The sequence below is a fragment of the Bradysia coprophila genome, unplaced genomic scaffold (genome assembly GCF_014529535.1).
Source record: "Bradysia coprophila strain Holo2 unplaced genomic scaffold, BU_Bcop_v1 contig_297, whole genome shotgun sequence".
In the NCBI taxonomy this organism is placed as follows: domain Eukaryota; kingdom Metazoa; phylum Arthropoda; class Insecta; order Diptera; family Sciaridae; genus Bradysia; species Bradysia coprophila.
The window spans coordinates 9,364,782-9,379,425 of NW_023503555.1; the positions used below are offsets into that span (position 1 = coordinate 9,364,782).

The following is a 14,644-nucleotide window of genomic DNA, read 5'->3' on the forward strand; positions in this document are numbered from 1 at the left end:
TCTCTGAAAATCTTCGATCAAATGAAGTAATATATCAGATAGTAAAACCAGTGCCGGACTGGCTCAAAAAAGCCCTTCGGGCGTTGTATGGAGAAATTTTTCAAAAGACCCTTCGTCGTCATTTATCCATACAAAAATCAAAAGGCCCTTCGGGAATCGCCCGAACGCCCATAGAACCAGACCGGCACTGATTAAAACAGTTAACATACTTGCCGTCTGTCGTCTGTGACCGGTTGACAACAGACTCTACAAGAATGACGTTTTCTTGTACGTAAAGTTATAACAAAAAGATTCAAATCAAATGTAAAGACAAATTTCATTAAAATGAGTGATAACTGAATTACTCTACCGATTACCTGTACCCTAAATCCACAGTTATACATATTAGACCAGTGCCCAACGACATTTTGAGTACATATACCAAATTGTTACATTACCCGATACGAAAAAAGCATTTGTGCTACGACTTTTGAAATCTAGCCCTAGAAGGGCTAGAACGAGTGTAGCCTTAGTGACACTAGGATAGTGTATATTTCGGCAACCGCACATCGTAGCAAATCCGAATTGGTGTCATAATGAAGGTATGAGAGCTAAATGAAGAATCGAAAACAAATAATGAAAAATACAATTTTCGTTAGCGGGTTCGTAAAAAAACCGGGTTAGCAATTTGCCATAAGTTTCAACCTTCATGTGATGTGGCACTGGTCAATGATAGAGCGTATGAATATTGAGTTTTTGAGGGTCGGCAGTAGCACAATTGGAAAATCGCCGAAGACTGTGGCATCTGTCGACGAAGTTGAGAATATGTTTGTTAGAAAAAACGGTGAAAATTGTGTCTACAGAGATAGTCTTAGAGAGAAAATGTGATCTTTTGGCCTGCGAATGTTTCCAGTTACCAGTTTCCGGACTTGTACCACTATCGTACCGGACATCTATCGTACTTTCACTGATAAACTCTGTTATGAATGAAGTTACAATATGTATCCGTCTACTAGTACATGATCCGGAGACTGGTGCCGCCTCTCTTGGCAGGAAATTCATTCATATGATTGAGCTAGTATGTGAGATCAAGTATACTGGTCATATGTCTAATCTAATGATACGACACATTCCTTGTCAGTAGCTGAACTCATATGCTCCGATCTAGTAATGCTATAGTACGTACCTCTTTATGCAAAATTAAAATTTTGATAAGAATGAAGTGTGTGTCTGGGGACGTTAGTCTATTATCTTTAAACGTGTAAAAAAACACATTTTATTTTATAAAGTCGAGACCACAGAAATTCAGGTCAAGTTTTTATTAATCAGGCGACCTACATCTGTTATGATTTGTAGCTTACGAGTATTCTTTCTGTGCACTGCGTTACGTGAAGGTCAACGTTAAGATTTTTCGATTTCAATTCTATTGTCAGCAGTTGGAAATCATAAGTAACTTTTAAGAGCTTCTTGTATGACGATGTGACTGATAATTGTCCAATTATACATTTTACGTCATTTGCTCAAACTGTCTATTATCAATTATTGGCACTTCATGTTCACCATCTAAAGTTTCTCGCTCACTGATCAATTGATTCTAAATATAAAATCGATTTTCGATGGTGTGTATGGTTTCAGTTGAATTAAATTGTGATTGAATAACTACACAAATAAACCGCAATCATCAATGTGTAACTGGGACAACGACACAGATGAATACATGCAACATGTATTGTACTGTCCAACTGGCCAGGATATACAGTCACTGTCAGACATCTCATAAAATGTAATTATCGATTAAATAAATTCATTTGACTTAACTGTGGACGAAGGAGTTTCTTTTTTGAAAATATTTTATTTCCAGTACCAGGGCCAATTTCCTTGTTAGTGAATCTTGACAATTATGAAAATTGGGAATTATTCAAAATTCTCGACATTACAGAAAAAAGACCTAAAGTGATCCCTGTCCAATACACACACAAGATGTAAGTTAAGTATATGCTAAGTGTGTACAGGGCTATTTTGAACTAAATTTTGACGTGTTGATGCAAATTTGCTGGGGTTACTACCAACCAATTCATTTCCCTTTTAACCGATTCATTTTCTTCCCGACCGATTCATTACTTCATACCTATGTGCAGTCAAAAGTGCTTCTACTTGTTTATACGGGTGAGGTGCGTGGGTCATGAATTTTCTATTTCCCTCATGCACACTTTCGTTTGTAGGAGTGGATCAGTAAAAGACATCTGCAATGAAATGCCTAGAGGGATTCTTTTGAAAAGCCGCCTACCAAAATCGGACCCATTTCGCCTGGGATTGATATATACATGGTTTGAAAGGTCTTTGCCAGTAGACCTCAAAACAGGCCTCACACGGTCTCTAGCCACACCTGGTTGCTGGTTGAACATCTCCGAAGTTGGTAAAATGGTGATTTTTATCCGAATTTTTTGGCCGTTATAAACGATCGTCCCGGGCGAGAGTGGGCTCGTTGGAAAGCTGAGTTCAAGTAGTTTCGGGTCATGCCTAGTTTAATTTAATTCATTGATATATGTTTGCAGAAATCTGCAAGAAAAATTTTCAAAATCTGTGTGAACTTTAGACAGGTCTGGGCTGGTACTGATGACGCTTAATGGGAACCTAACATGCTAGTCGTAACATACATTGTCTAAGCTTTCCATTGATACCCCATTTGCAGTGCTGGTGATTGCCGACATAACAGAATTTTATGTTAGCACAACCGCTACTCCTAAAACTCGCCAGCAATCACCAGCACTGCAAATGGGTAATCAATGGAAAGCTTAGACAATGTATGTTACGACTAGCATGTTAGGTTCCCATTAAGCGTCATCAGTACCAGCCCAGACCTGTCTAAAGTTCACACAGATTTTGAAAATTTTTCTTGCAGATTTCTGCAAACTTATATCAATGAATTAAATTAAACTAGGCATGACCCGAAACTACTTGAACTCAGCTTTCCAACGAGCCCACTCTCGCCCGGGACGATCGTTTATACCGGCCAAAAAATTCGGATAAAAATCACCATTTTACCAACTTCGGAGATGTTCAACCAGCAACCAGGTGTGGCTAGAGACCGTGTGAGGCCTGTTTTGAGGTCTACTGGCAAAGACCTTTCAAACCATGTATATATCAATCCCAGGCGAAATGGGTCCGATTTTGGTAGGCGGCTTTTCAAAAGAATCCCTCCTAGCTTCTTTGAAATAAGTTGTTTCAAAGTCGTTGACTTGTAGTTTAGTCCTGAAAATTCATTAACTAAAATATGACTGAAATGTAATTGATATTTTGTTGGAGTCTCGCATGCAGTTGAAGAAGATCATGTTACGGTTCGTTTCTGAGTATGTAGAATTTATTGAACAAAATTAAAGCTTTTTTACTAAAGTTGATTTAAAAATGTCTCTTGAATCGGTATTTACAACCGTCTGACTTTTATGTTGACCCTTCCTGCTAGACTAACTAAAATACAAAAACAGACTACTCAATGAGACTACTCATGAATTACGAACAAAAAAAATGGAAAAAAATTCTGCAGACTAGACGCTATATTTTATGTCTGTGCATAACCCGTCACAGAGTGCAGAACATTTCAATCTACATTTTTTTAGGTAAGACTTAAAAACAAACATTAAAATAACAATTTCGTTACCATTTTTCAGTTGAACTCCAAATCCAGTCATTAATCTTGCTTCCTAAACAACATCCATTCATCCTCATTGTTGCCATTCTATATCAAGTGCACAACTTGAATCGTCAACGATCTATGGAATCATGAATAACACTGAGAGAGGACACACAGACGAACAGTAAAAATGAATGTAAAAAACACAGAGACAACAAACAAACATAACAAATCACTACTCAAAATATCGCGCGGGCACCAATTTAAAGAGGACAACACACAGACACATTTTGAAACAGTAATGTTAAACTATTTATTTCACATAAAAAAAGCTTGCTCTTTCTGCAAAATTTATTTGCCATGTGAACTCTTATTTACATAAATTACACTTTGCTATGATAGAGAAAAGCTCATGCAATTACTTTATTATGAAAACATTTTTTTTTCGGTTCGCTCCCGTTCTTTTCTTGTTTTTCCGAGAATAACACCCAGAGCATTTAGGATAATAGTAAAATATTCAGAGTCTGGGGATGGGGTGGCGGAGAAAACAACTGAATTTTATGGAATGTTTTCAATTTCCTTCCGTTCCTTTTTTCAGCGCACATGTGGTCTTCTTTCACATAACAATAAATTTTAGTTACGGATATTAAAATCCAGTGCAATTATATTCGTCGAAATAGACCATCCGTAGTAATGTTAACATTTGCAAAAATCCTTGTACCTCGTGGACCTCACATATTTATTTACAACATTTTATTGGTTCAAATAAACATTTGAAAATTAATTTTCTTCGTTAAAACTTTAACAAAAAATAATATTTCAATTCCACCGAATTATTATTTTATTCCATGCTTCCACTTCCTACAATATTCTCCATAACACCAACCGATTACGGTTATTTATAAATATCAAAACCATTTGAATATGACTGCGTTTTGTTTTAAAATATCGAAAACTAGCTCTGTGGTTCCCAGAAAGCATAACACTGCGTACCGTGAGTTTGTTTGTTTTGATTGAATTGCATTGCCTTTGAAATTGACTTTTACGCAAAATTGTGGATGTCAGGGTGGGCTAGCGACTCGAGCATGTAATCGTCATTTTCCTAACTAGTGTTGAAATATCGCAATTTCGTCGCTTATTTCGATGTTCGGAACTAATGCTAAAAGTCTTTTTTAGCGAATTCGTTTCTAGCACATCTTTTGACGCCCTCAGCATGTATTACATAACTCGGGATAAAAAGAAAGGTCTCGGCTTAGCCTCGGATCAACAAAATTCCCACGAAAACTTTTCATCGTTTTGTCCCTAGTTATGTAAAATACTATTACAACAAGGCATAAAATTGAATTGGAAATTGAATTGAAAGCCGAAGTCAACAACCACACGAAAACGTGACTTTTCGTTGAAAGAGGTGCATGTGATTGTTGACTTCTGAGTCGCCTCGGATCAACAACCGTCACACGAAAACTGGACCGTTAAAATTTTCAATACAGATAACGGAGAGACTTTTGAAAAACATTTCTGTTTCTCTTGCCATTGCCTTCGAACCTCTCTATATAGAGTGATATATCACTCTCTCCATTAACACTGCACAGATCAATGTCGAACTCTCTAATCCTCTCAAATGAGGGACAAATAAGTTGTTAATTTCGAATACATTTTTCAAACTTTGAAGGTAGCTGGGTGAAAATGACAACTTATTTGACATCTCAAATGACAGTGATCAACGCTTTACATTGTCAAGTGCAGTGGAAATACTGGTACTTGTACTTACATGACTAGAGTCTGTTTTCATAATTGGTGCAGAGAGTTGATAACAGGTGGCGTTGCTTCCGCCTGCCTGTTAGCAACTATCTGAGCAGGTGCTATCGCTGCTATGAACGCTTGGACAGTTCGCGATTTTTTGCGGTGTATTTTGAATTGCTTGGAATATATTTGACTCACTTTTTTCTAGTTATACTGAGCAAGCACGTTTGCATGTGTCCGTTTGCTTAGTGGGTTCGAAACTCAAATTGTGTTTAAGACATTTATCACGGTTTCTTTCCAGCACTTTATGACGTAAGTACCTAACTTAATTGAGATTAATTGCTTTTTTATGGTGGAAATAAAAAATTGATTTATTTGGATTGACTTCACTCGGCCGTGTTGAATCGGGATATCCTTTGAATTGATTCATTTGAATTTTGTTTAAATGTTTAATTTCAAAAATGTTTAAACGGGAGCTCACGCACTCAACTGAATTTAAAATGCGAATAAAAATGTGTCGAATTACAACCCATGCGGTCAATGGAAATTGAGTAAACGATGGAGATAAATCGTTCTCCTCACTCAGAGATGAAGTTATTCTCTCACTGATGGCAAACATATTGACCAAAAGACTGTTCCAGTTCGAACAGTTAGTACAGTCTTCTAACAGTTGAGACAAATGGAAATATCACAAATAGAGAGTTCCAGTTCGAACAGTTAGCACAGTTTTCGTACAGTTGAGACTAATGGCAATATAACCAATAGATTGTTCCAGTTCTAACAGTTAGCACAGTTTTCGAATAGAGGCTGCGGACCACAATTGAGTTATAACGAACTGGATTACTCTATGTAATTGTCGAATCTGTTACTTCTTTTGATTGAACTGTTTTCAATATTTTGATAAAAAAAATCTTTTACTTTGAAAGTTTCAAATAATATTTTTATATATTAGGCCACATTGTTAAGAGCATATTGATTATGTCTGCATCATTGCTGTCGATAACAGATGACATAGAGTTTGTCTCTAACAATCCTTCGACATGAATTTAAGAATTTTTACAGTTTCGGACGCATAAATTTCTGGGGATGAACCACAACAGCAACAGCAACTGCCGATTTTTTTTTCTTGGAATTTTAAAGAATTGTCAAAAATTTGGAGAACTTGAAGAATTAATTTCAAGAAAAATGGCCCTGGCGAGTGTATCGAGATTTCTTGACTTTCCCGTATATTCCTCTTTATTGAAACAAATCAGGTCAGACCAGTGTGGCAGCTTTACCGAACCCGTTAATCTCATTCGGTTATTTTGCTGCATTTAACAAAAAAAAGTTTAATGTTACGTGGACCATAAATTCTGTGCTTTAAGTCCTCACTAAAATTTCTCTAAAACAGAAATAGCAATCTTGCAATTTACTGTTACATTATATGAAATGACATCCATAGAGTTAGAAAACAACCGTCACTCATATGTAATAAATTTCATTTCGAAAATAAATGTGCGCTTCGATTTTGGAATAATAAACTATCGGTACACACAACTTGCTATTTTGTTGTTAAAATCACAAATTTGAACTGTGAAATTACATTTCGATTCTAACATATAAACTGCCACTGCACCACCGATAGATTGCAGATTGGAAAATTTGGTTTATTGCTGTTTTAATTAGGTCATCGGCGACAGATTTTGTGTACACGATTTATATTAAACTGAAACGTATTTAGATCGACGGAAAAAAACGACAATGTCATGTACATTTCTCAATTTTTGAATACACTGGGTTTTAATCGCAATTGCCTGTTGGAAAATTCCACGTTTCAGAATGTTTATACTCACTCTGCCTGATGTAAATTGACTTAATTATACTCTTCACATTTACCTACTGAAGAAAAAAAAACTGCTGAATTAAAGCCACACAGTCCCAATGGACCAACGGAATGTTGAGTGTAGGACATATAGGATATTTTCATGAAAATAATTCTTGAAAATTCGCGAAATTTTTGAAAATTATCGTATTTAGGCCAGGTTAAATGTTTACATTGCGATGTAAGGTGCCTTAAGCATTTTCAAGAGTTGTCAAGGTAGAACCACAGGCTCGTTATGGATCTTCGGGATGGAAAATGCATATCCAAGGCAATTCAACACCAAAACGATTAATCTGTGTGCATTAGCTAAAACTGTGAAGAGATCTCAAGAATTTATTGACATCATGATGAGTGCCGTCTCTATAAAACTCGTCCTGTAGTGTTGTTAGTGTTTTCTTTTCTTTTCTCTGGTATAATGTACGTTTCACTATACATGCAGCACACCAATATATACCATTGAACTTAATAAAATGTCTTGATGAACTTTTTGGTCACTGACATGACGACGACGTGAGCTATTTATAGGGACATGACACCACCATTTTCTATTCAAGTATACCACGCTCTGCTATGCATCGAATGCAGTTAATTGGTGTTCTTATCGGTTATATGTTGGTGAAAGCACTTGTAGATGCATAGTCTTTGAGAAAATGTTATTTAACTTGATTCACCGTACAAACTTTGAGTACAATTATTTGGCTGGAATAGAATATTCATCAAATCGTGCATTATGATGATCTGTTCTCAATCTGCTCTAAAATATTTCAATGATGAAAGTAGACCACTCATGTTTTAGATATATTTGGCACAGTTAATTTGGCGACGATCTGTCGCCTTTTACTGGTAGTTCTAGAAGAACTCTGTTTAGCTCTATGAGGTAATCATACCACAATTATAATTTTATCGAGTCTACTACTTCTTTTGATTCAATAAAATTCAATGGATGGACGTGAAATCTTTTACTTCACTAGATGTGAGATACATTTAGTTATTTAAGGCAACATTAGCCAAAAATTGCATTTTCTTTTGCATCGCTATCGACAACAGATGCCATATGAACGGCGTCTTCCTTGGTCTTCCTTTAAATGCGTAACGATAACAAATTGCCTCAGCAACACACGAAGGACTAGGTGCTAGATCATTATTAACTAATTAACTATTAATGCACACTGCTGCACTGCAATGTAAATTATGTTTTGCTGACATAAAATATGATTTTACTTTGCCAAGGCCGGAATGGCTCTTTGGGGGGGCTACATAAAACACAATTGTAAAAGGGACGAAAATTAAAAAATTCCCTTCAAAAATCGCCCGAACACAATACATTACAATTTTTTAGAGAGATAAATTTTGACCTTTAAAAATTTGAATTTTGTATGAAAATCGAAAGATGTTTTCGTTTTTGTGTTGGTTTTTCATACAGGCATGTCAAAAATTTTTACTGATTGCCCAGTTTGGGCCTGTTAATTGGTTAATCACGTAAGGTACACTGCGAACATATTTCCATTTTTTTACATGAAAAATTTTTAAAGTCTTGAAAATTCCAGAAAAATTTTTGAATTCCGAGCATTTGCAAGAATTTTGACTTTCATGATATTAAATACTTGAAATTCTTCCCGAAGAATTCCTAGAATTTTTTAGAATTTCGAGAATACCCAAGAATGTTGAGATTTCCCAAGAATATCGATAATTCACGAGAATTTCGAAAGTTCCTTGAAAATTATTGAAATTCTTAATTTTCAAGAATTTCTAGATTCCGTAACAATTTCGAGAATTTTCACGAAAATAGGCCCTGATTTGATTAATTAAAAAAAAATCCTTGCGACTGACGATTCGACACACATACGATTGTTGTGTAACTGTTATACACCTTAATCGACAAAGGTGATAACCAATAACGCACTGGAAAACCTTGCATTGCTGTGTTATCTTTCTAAAAAACTAGTGTAACTTGAACGGTTTTTTCGCGTGACTCATTCTAGTATTGAATGCTTTTGGATTGTAATTTCGTGTTGGTTAAAAGAGACACTAACTGAAGTGAAAAGTATACGCGGGAACGATACTACAACGACATGTACTACATGAATAAAATATAGTATGCAACCAAAACGCTACAAGCAACAGTTCAACTCATACAAGACGATAACTGGTGACATAATTTTTATGAATTTGAAAATGTGATTTTAAAATAATAAATTTTTTGATGAAGTTAAATAATTCGAGGTACTTAAAACAAGACAAAACTACCACCACTACAACAAAAGCAACAAGTGTTCGTCCATATAAAATACCTTAATTAAACTTAAAGATGTCAATTAAAATTTAATTTTTAAGATGATAACACAATTGTATATATTGTCTACGGATTATTATTGAATTGCATTGATAAACGATACGAAGGAGGCACACACAATTTTCTCTTCTTTTTTTAAATTTATTTAGTTGAATGACTGTGAGAACATGAATTATATATTTCCACCAATTCGAATGAATCTTTTTTTTCGCTCTTCAATTTATTTTATAAAAAAAAACGAATAAAGCAGAACAAAACACACTTTTCTTAATGAAATAATGTTACGACACAAGACATCAAAATAACAAAATATACACGAAGCACAGAGAAGAAATAGAATAAAAAACAAATGCGTTCAAGAAAACACCGAGCGCAGAGTTTTCTAATCGAAAGATAGCAAATTACTGATCGCCTGTTCGGGTTTATAGAATTAAATTTATAAGTTTACGATAACAGATGAAGTGGTTTACAGAGTGAATTTTATTTGAAAATATCAGACACCCAAATGGTATATCACGAATTAATTAGGAAATTTGTTTTTTTGTTATGTCGGTTGTGTAGACAGGAATATTTTTACTGTTGAGTTTTAACGGCTAGTTATAAAAGAAAAGTTCTGCGAAAAAATTTTACTACTCGTTGGATGTACTATAAGATCAACGACTATTTGGGATGAGTTCATTCAACGGAGCACGGGTCATTCATTCGAAAATTATATAGGGATGTAAATGAAAGACATCCAGATTTATGGGGAGGAGTGGAGGGGATGGGCCAAACAGAACAAACAATGTTAAAGTTATGAGTCTTTAGGGACTATCCATAAACTCCATCCTCTTTAAAAAGTGCGGACAAGAGTGGGGTCCAAAAATTTGTAAAAAGGGCGGATGTAATCGTCTCTTTGATGATGGATCGGCCCAAAGATCTGTCGCTTAGATTCTATAAACTTAATTCAGGTACCACTTTTTTTAGATTGAATTGACAATAAAAAATCATTTTAGTCTAATTTTACAAGATATCTGGCCTAAAGGCAGTTTGCGCAAAAACAAAACAAAAACTTTAAATCTACTACTTCTTTTGTCTAAAGAATCGTCTTTTCATAAAGGGCATATTGTTTAATTGGAACTTTAGAGCCTGTCTTATCTATCAAAAAATTTTCTCCTCCAATAACGGATTTGTTTCACAGTTTTTCCGGCTCTTTCCATACTCAAAAGTTTTGGTTGTCCTCCCACATAACTCTGCGTTCGCTGATGGTAAATTTTCAAAATCTGTAAAATCGTCTATCTGCGGACGCCTGAGTTTCTATAGTGAACGAATAAAACTTGCTGTAGACGATAGAGCGTGAAAAACTATGGAACAAATCCGTTATTGGCGGAGAAAAAATTTTGAAAGTGGAGATCGCCGTAGAATATGGGTTTGAAAATGCAGACCAGTTACCTCAGATGAAATTTTTAACACTTTGAGGCGATAGAGGCAGGATCAGTCTAATGCCTGAAACTACGAATTTGTCTTGAAACTAGAGTCTTCAGTCTTTAAAATTGTAACGCAACAGACCGTTATTGGCGGAATCTGCTCAGGACAGTTATAGAGACCCATCAACCGCCATTGCCCCATTAAAGAAAAAACAGTTATGGCACATCGGAGAGAAAATAACATAAAAATGTGTGCGTTTGCAGAACCTCTGTGTTCTCCGGGCCGACCTTGGACCATACCTGTTTTATAATTTTGTTGCAGTGCTGACTAAGAACAGTTAGTTCACCAATATGCCAATTTTCCGGTCATAAACTATCATAAACAAATGTAGTTAGTTTTTGTTACAAAATCTATTACTTCACTTGTTTTAACATCGATTTTGCTATATAAATAGAACAACATCCGGAATCCATCGCAAATTTTTTTCGTCATTGTCAATAACAGATGACATCATGCGTCTATAATAGTGTAGCCTGGAAGGTTTCGGTGTGAAATTTAGAGCCGAGTAGAAAGGCGATGACTTATTGTGTAGGGGAAACACAATAAAAAGTGAATGCTACGACTGCTTAGTGTGCATTTAAAAATAATAAAGATGTCGCACACATCGCAAATCGATAGCCAACAGAGGGAGATTTTATTCCAGATTTATATGTTTTGTTTAATGGAAAAATTCGGAGTCAAGTGTGTATTTAAAAGTGCATGATGTGTTTATCATCTAATAACAAAAATCAAACATTCAGGAATTATTCTCAGCTGAAACATTATGAATAAGAAATATAGCTCGCTGCTCTCGCTTGGTAAATTTTGCTGTTTAACAGAAACGATCCGCCAGCCCACTCAGATTCGAAAACTAAATGAAGGAATGAATACAAAAAATAATCCTAACTTTTACCACTATACGAAGCGAGATACGAAATCGTGTGATTATCTTCTGCATGGCACTGCTCCTAGCATTAATTAAGAAAAAATTTGGAGGCTGATGGTATTAGAGTCGGCTTTACATTTATTTCGTCAAGACCGGGCCATGCTTTCTTAGTATGAGTTAAAACACACAACCCATGCAATTGCACAACATACTTGTATCAAAACTTGGAGGCTTTTTGACGATTGCTATACGAGTAGCAATGCTAGGAGTAGTAATGTCTCCCTTGCTGTGGTGCTCTGGATACTGCTCTGGATTGCATCGATTGATGTATATATACTTTGTCACTGTCTTTTCACTCAAACTTTACATTGTAAATCTCAAGGCTCAAATTGTAATTAACACTAAATTTCTGTACAGTTCTTATCAATGACCGTTTGACATTTTATTGATAAAAATTTTCGTTGCACTCGCATACGTATACTATATGCGATCACAATACAAACTGTATTATTAGTTCGCTGTGTGAAATTTGATTATTTTGTAAAGAAAATATTTGAAAAAAAAAATCCAAAATCGATTTCTGATAAGAAATTATGTTTGGTATGCCGTCATGTGTGTGTATATAGTAACTATAATTTTAAATGAAATTGCTTTCTGAATGCATTTTGTGTAACTTTTGCTTACAAATTTAAAGTGGCAGTGTTGCATTCTATTTCACACCGGCATTATTATACACACATATGCTGATAAGTAGGTGTTTATTACGATTTTAATCGAAATAGTCACATAGCATTTCTGGCTACGTTCCAAATCGATGTGATTCTTATTAGAAGAACGCACATGATGGTATCTATAGTGATTCCTACGATCCGTACCTATGCCTATTATACAGAGAAGAAACCGAGGACCACGGCTTTCTGCTTTTTATTATCAGGGAACAAGTCTTGAAACTCAGAAATGAATGCGAAAAAACTCGTCATCAGTTTCGTTTTCTATGTCAATAAAGGTAGTTTCGTTAGATTTCAAGTCCGGTTATGGGACTATCCCAAATGGATAAACAAACTTACGTAACCAGACCGAATTCGTTTCGGTGAACTAAGAAATAGTTAGAATGACTTTGTCAACTAAATATTTACGTAGGCTGGTTGTTGCATCTTCACTTGAATCTATTTTCGAGTGAACTTAGTTAGATGTCGTAGTTTACACAACAGTACGCTATGATATTATAAGGTCCTTTCAAAGACACTGTAGTTCTGTATAACACAATTAGTCGTAGGTGCAATAAATGTTAGTGTAAATTAAAAAAAGAAAGAGAAAGGGAGGGAGATAGACAGATAAAGATATTGCAAATTAAAGTCTCCACCAACGCACCGCAAGCATGAGTGTGCATGAGTCTTGACCAAAATTTTGTGGCAGATAAATTTTCTTGCTGGTCTGTTCCTGAACATTTGCCACTTTGCGACGCAGATTTTTTTTGGTAAAATTTTGGTTGTTTCCAGTCAAATTTTTTTTGGTAAAAATTATTTGGCAGATGATGAGAAAAACTAAGCCTGCTTGTTGGAACTAAAATTGGGTGTAAAATTTAATTTTTGCGTAACGAAGCTGAAAGCGTCAACTCTAGCGATATCATTCATTTTAGAAATTGTACTTCAAAGACTGCGTCACACTTTTCTCGAAGAGATTTTTGTTGGGATATCAGTCGTTTTAGAAGTTTTAGAACACTGCTTTTTATAACAGTTTATAACAGAAATTCGGAAATTTGACGAAATTCGAAAATTTGACGAAATTCGAAAATTTGACGAAATTCGAAAATTTGACGAAATTCGAAAATTTGACGAAATTCGAAAATTTGACGAAATCCGAAAATTGGACGAAATTTGACGAAATTCGAAAATTTGACGAAAATCCAAAATTTGACGAAATTCGAAAATTTGACGAAAATCGAAAATTTGACGAAAATCGAAAATTTGACGAAAATCGAAAATTTGACGAAGAAAGTAATTCTCTATCTGCCACCATTGAAGAAATATCTCTAAAACCCCAATTGACCCACCCATTTCCAACTTTCGACATTTTTCACAAATGCCCTTCTTTTCTACTCGTAAAACTCTGAGACTTTGCCGAAGAAAGTAACTCTCTATCTGCCACCATATACCTCTAAAAACATAATTGACCCACCCATTTCCAACTTTCGACATTTTTCACATATAACTACTCGTAAAACTCTGAGACTTTGCCGAAGAAAGTATTTCTCTATCTCTCATAACCCAAAAAAATATCAGTCCTTTCATCCTACGCTCGAGTAGCTCAAAATTTGGTCACTCTAATCACTCTAGCTCAAACGAATCTGCCCCGATTTTTTTTATTATTTTTTTGTTCGAATCGTGTTACGAATACCTTTCATTTGATGGGTCGCACAGCTCTGTAGGTTTCAATACAGCTAACCTACAGCCGAAAACGCGTTCCCAACCCTCGAAAACCACACTCAGAAACCACTTCGAGGCCAATAAAACAAAATTCTGGTTTTTCCTGGGGTAATGGCGTATCACACTTTCATTTTTATGCCCACCCTGAGGTTCCTGCAAAATTTCATGGAGATTGGCTGACTAGTTTCCGAGATCGACCGTCGATAGATAGACAGATAGACAGAAACATACAGAGTAAGTTGAAAGATTTTGATTGTTTGGAAAACGTTAATTTGGTGCATTTTCTATCAAAATGACCAACTTCAAAACGATGTATCTCCGGCAATTTTAAAGTTACATAGTCGAGTGATAGCTCGTTTTGCTCGTATTTGAAGCGCGA

The 14,644-nt window shown here is 35.4% G+C and overlaps 1 protein-coding gene across 1 annotated transcript in view; it reads right to left on the reverse strand.

The window, feature by feature from the left end:
- LOC119079053 (CUGBP Elav-like family member 1) overlaps positions 1 to 9,913 on the reverse strand; it is a 158,141-nt gene extending 148,228 nt beyond the window's left edge. Inside the window, exon 1 of the mRNA XM_037186854.1 lies at positions 9,506 to 9,913. The gene's annotated coding sequence lies outside the window, so the exon portion shown is untranslated. The remainder of the gene's footprint in view (positions 1 to 9,505) is intronic.
- Between the last annotated feature and the right edge of the window lie 4,731 nt (positions 9,914 to 14,644).